The sequence below is a fragment of the Aplidium turbinatum genome, chromosome 16 (assembly GCF_918807975.1).
Source record: "Aplidium turbinatum chromosome 16, kaAplTurb1.1, whole genome shotgun sequence".
In the NCBI taxonomy this organism is placed as follows: domain Eukaryota; kingdom Metazoa; phylum Chordata; class Ascidiacea; order Aplousobranchia; family Polyclinidae; genus Aplidium; species Aplidium turbinatum.
The window spans coordinates 1,965,609-1,971,024 of NC_137487.1; positions in this window are offsets into that span (position 1 = coordinate 1,965,609).

Here is a 5,416-nt window from a genome sequence, read left to right on the forward strand (position 1 = left end):
GTAATATGTTTATTTTAACAAAGTGTTAATCCGAAGTGCTAATTTACATCGGCTGGCAATATTGTCGTTTTTATGTCGATTCGATGTTGTCGGACATTGAATCGTTGTTAAAAAGGAGAACTAGGTTAGTTGACATCCAAGGGGAAAACATTTTTTGATCATATTTTGCAAAAATTATGCTTCTTTTAGTAATGTCCTTCACATCATTGAAATACTTATTTTATTACCTTGCCGCCATTGTCAACACAATCATGTCGAGCGTTGTTTTTCGTTGCTAAAAAGAATTCTAGGGAATGGCAAACTTCTTTAAAATCAGCCACATTGGAGACTCTCGTGCGAGTGTCGTTAGATGGTCCCGCAGTAATTCGTTGTCGTTCTCTTCAATTCATTAAATATTTGGCCCCCCAAATTTTTTTTCTGGCTACGCCACTGGTTATAGCGTGCATGATAGCACAGCAGGACAATCAGTTTAAAATATGCCACGGCTGTAACACCCAAAAATTTTATGAATTTAGAAAAAATCACTAGCTTTTTTTTCTCTTCGTTCTAAATTTATAAAATTTTTATTAAGGTGTTACGGCCGTGCCATATTTAAACTGATTGTCCTGTTTCGGTATCATGCACGCTAGCCTATAACGTCCGCTTTTTGTCGCTTCTACCTTTTTCTAGACCTCTGCTGTGTTTGTCATATATATACTGTTTTTTCGTTGTGATGGTCAGAATTAAAAACAAACTAAACTGAACGGCCACAAAAATGCGTAGCCTAACGATTGAGTCACTTCGGGTTAGAATTTAATTTAAAAAAAGAATCACCTCCTGGAGGTATCGAACTCATATCCTTGGGAGTAAGAGCCAGACAAAAGTCGCACGCGCCACTGACTCACTTGGCAAAGGCGGTTGAATTTAGAAGTTATATATTCACTTTTTCTTTCAAAGAGAAGGTGAAAAAAGAAAAAATACGCACCAGCGCGCATGCACAGTAAAAGCGACGTAAAGAATAAAAAAAAAGGCGTGGAACGGCTGTATTTACGGCGCCGTAAACGTAGCCACTTCCTAGTTAATATATATGATTGAGCACTTTACTGGAGGCACCTTGCTATACAAAAGAAAGAGCGTGGTAGGCCTATATGGGCAATGGGCTCACAGCAAAGATTTTGGTTCAAAATTACCTTAATGGTAAAGCGTCTAGCTAGCAAGGTTCAGTGTGTGTTTAACCAAAATTTCTAAAACTGACTAGATGTATGAGTGTATACTGTATAGGCTAGCCATTAAGGTTAGTTTTGACTTTTGAACTAAACTTTTTGCTGTGTGAGTTGTAGACTGCGGCTGAGGAGAATCATCATGCCTGCTTAGTGCTTACAGTTTGGTGTAGGCCTACAACTACAATAACTTGGTTCTGAGCAATAAACCCTGCTTAGCCTTTTTCATTTGAACATACTGTTGAAAAGAATAACTCAAATTCATAATAAATAAATGTTCAGTAACACAAATAGTTGTACTACTCCAAATTTTAGTCATCCACTGATCCACATTTTCATAAAGTTGGATCATTTCTTCAGCATCCTGTACCTCACTGACTGCAGTAGCTGATGCAAAAAACGGTGCAAGTATAGAATCCGCCACCCTGGTCAACATGACGTCACAAAACGGACGCAACTACTACATAAGGGGTGAAAAAAAGGATGCTGAAAAGCGGCGGAATGAAGGTGATAAAGCGGAATGGATATGGATTTTTTGAAAATTTTACTGTGTTTTTACAATAAAAACATTAAACCAACGTCGAGTGTTGAATATAACTACCTAGAATGACATAAAATTTACCAAATTGCATCAATTCAGCTAAAAATTTACCCAATTAAACTTTAAAAATAAAAATATGAAACGTTTGCAACAAAATGTGTTGTAGCTATCTAATTTCAGCTCGCATTTTAATTTTTACAATAAAAGTACCAATCTAACGCAACTGCAAAGAGTATGTCTTGCTTTATGCACCTGGAAAGTTTCAGGTTTATATCTTATCTACAAAACGGGCAATCGTCGTTCAAACGTAGCCGCTCGGCGACACTTTTTTCCAATGCATTGTAAAGGCGAATCGATCCTTATTCAGTAAAAGCCACCCCTTGTTTGCAGTGATCGGTAAATAGTGCTTCCACTAAACTTGCTGTAGTTTTCTCGTTTCTGCTCGGATTTTAACAATTTTGCCATCGTTGGAAAGCACGATCATACATCTACACGAATCAATTAAACAGTAGCACAAAATAGGTACTAGCTTTATGTTGTGATAACTTAAACTTCACCAACTTGTAACGATTCTCAGCAATTTAATTTTTGCAATAAAATCATTAAATCTTTGCAAACTAAAAGAATATGTCTTGCTGTATTCACATGAAAACTTTCAGGTTTATATCTTATCTACAAAACTGGCAATCGTCGTTCAAACGTAGACGCTCGGCGACACTTTTTTCCAATGCATTGTAAAGGCGAATCGATCCTTATTCAGTATACGCCACCCCCTGTTTGCAGTGATCGGTAAATAGTGCTTCAACTAAACTTGCTGTAGTTTTCTTGTTTCTGCTCGGATTTGAACAATTTTGCCATCGTTGGAAAGCACAATCATACATCTACCCGAATCAATTGGCTACAAATCCAAAACAAGTACTATCTTTATCTTGTAATAACTTAAACTTCACCAACTTGTACCGATTCTCAGCAATTTAATTTTTACAAGAAAATCATTAATCCTTTACAAATTGAAAGAGTATGTCTTGCTTTATTCACCTGAAAAGTTTCAGGTTTATATCTCATCTACCAAACGAGCAATCGTCGTTCACACTTAACCGCCCAGCAAAGCTTTTTTTCAATGCATTGGAAAGGCGAATCGATCCTTATTCAGTAGCCTATACGCCACCCCCTGTTTGCTGTGATCGGTAAATAGTGCTTCCACTAAAATTGCTGTAGTTTTCTCGTTTCTGCTCGGATTTTAACAATTTTACCATCGTTGGAAAGCACGATCATACATCTACATGAATCAATTGGCTACAAATCCAGAACAAGTACTATCTTTATCTTGTAATAACTTAAACTTCACCAACTTGTACCGATTCTCAGCAATTTAATTTTTACAAGAAAATCATTAATCCTTTACAAATTGAAAGAGTATGTCTTGCTTTATGCACCTGAAATGTTTCAGATTGATATCTCATCTACCAAACGAGCAATCGTCGTTCAAACTTAACCGCCCAGCGAAGCTTTTTTCCAATGCATTGTAAAGGCGAATCGACCCTTATTCAGTATACGCCACCCCTGTTTACAGTGATCGGTAAATAGTCCTTCCACTGAAAGTGCTGTAGTTTTCTCATTTCTGCTCGGATTTTAACAATTTTGCCATCGTTGGAAAGTACAATTATATATCTACCCGAATCAATTAAACACAAGCACAAAGTAAGTACTAACTTTATCTTGTGATAACTTAAACCTCACCAACTTGTACCAATTCTCAGCAATTTAATTTTTACAATAAAATCATTAATATTTTGCAAATTGAAAGAGTATGTCTTGCTTTATTCACCTGAAAAGTTTCAGGTTTATATCTCATCTACCAAACGAGCAATCGTCGTTCAAACGTAGACGCTTGGCGAAGCTTTTTTTCAATGCATTGTAGGCTAAAGGCGAATCGATCCTTATTCAGTATACGCCACCCCCTGCTTGCAGTGATCGGTAAATAGTGTTTCCACTAAACTTGCTGTAGTTTTCTTGTTTCTGCTCGGATTTTAACAACTTTGCCATCGTTGGAAAGCACGATCATACATCTACACGAATCAATTAAACAGTAGCACAAAGTAAGTAATAGCTTTATCTTGTGATAACCTAAACTTCACCAAATTGTACCAATTCTCAGCAATTTAATTTATACAATAAAATTATTAAGCCTTTGCAAATTGAAAGGGTATGTCTTGCTTTATGCACCTAGAAAGTTTCAAGTTTATATCTTATCTACAAAACTGGCAATCGTCGTTCAAACGTAGACGCTCGGCGACACTTTTTTCCAATGCATTGTAAAGGCGAATCGATCCTTATTCAATATACGCCACCCCTGTTTGCTGTGATTGGTAAATAGTGCTTCCACTAAACTTGCTGTAGTTTTCTCGTTTCTGCTCGGATTTTAACAATTTTACCACCGTTGGAAAGTAAAATCATATATCTACTCGAATCAATTAAACACAAGCACAAAGTAAGTACTAACTTTATCTTGTGAATACTTAAACTTCACCAACTTGCACCAATTCTCAGCAATTTAATTTTTACAATAAAATCATTAATATTCTGCAAATTGAAAGAGTATGTCTTGCTTTATTCACCTGAAAAGTCTCAGGTTTATATCTCATCTACCAAACGAGCAATCGTCGTTCAAACTTAACCGCCCAGCGAAGCTTTTTTCAATGCATTGTAAAGGCGAATCGATCCTTATTCAGATACGCCACCCCCTGTTTGCAGTGATCGCTAAATAGTGCTTCCACTAAACTTGCTGTAGTTTTCTCGTTTCTGCTCGGATTTTAACAATTTTACCACCGTTGGAAAGTAAAATCATATATCTACTCGAATCAATTAAACACAAGCACAAAGTAAGTACTAACTTTATCTTGTGAATACTTAAACTTCACCAACTTGCACCAATTCTCAGCAATTTAATTTTTACAATAAAATCATTAATATTCTGCAAATGGAAAGAGTATGTCTTGCTTTATTCACCTGAATAGTTTCAGGTTTATATCTCATCTACCAAACTGGCAATCGTCGTTCAAACTTAACCGCCCAGCGAAGCTTTTTTTCAATGCATTGTAAAGGCGAATCGATCCTTATTCAGTATACGCCACCCCCTGTTTGCTGTGATCGGTAAATAGTGCTTCCACTAAACTTGCTGTAGTTTTCTCGTTTCTGCTCGGATTTTAACAATTTTACCACCGTTGGAAAGTACAATTATATATCTACCCGAATCAATTAAACACAAGCACAAAGTAAGTACTAACTTTATCTTGTGATTACTTAAACTTCACCAACTTGTACCAATTCTCAGCAATTTAATTTTTACAATAAAATTAATAATATTTTGCAAATTGAAAGAGTATGTCTTGCTTTATGCACCTGAAAAGTTTCAGGTTTATATCTCATCTACAAAACTGGCAATCGTCGTTCAAACGTAGACGCTCGGCGACACTTTTTTCCAATGCATTGTAAAGGCGAATCGATCCTTATTCAGTATACGCCACCCCTTGTTTGCTGTGATCGGTAAATAGTGCTTCAACTAAACTTGCTGTAGTTTTCTCGTTTCTGCTCGGATTTGAACAATTTTGCCATCGTTGGAAAGTACAATTATATATATACCCGAATCAATTAAATGCAAGCACAAAGTAACTAC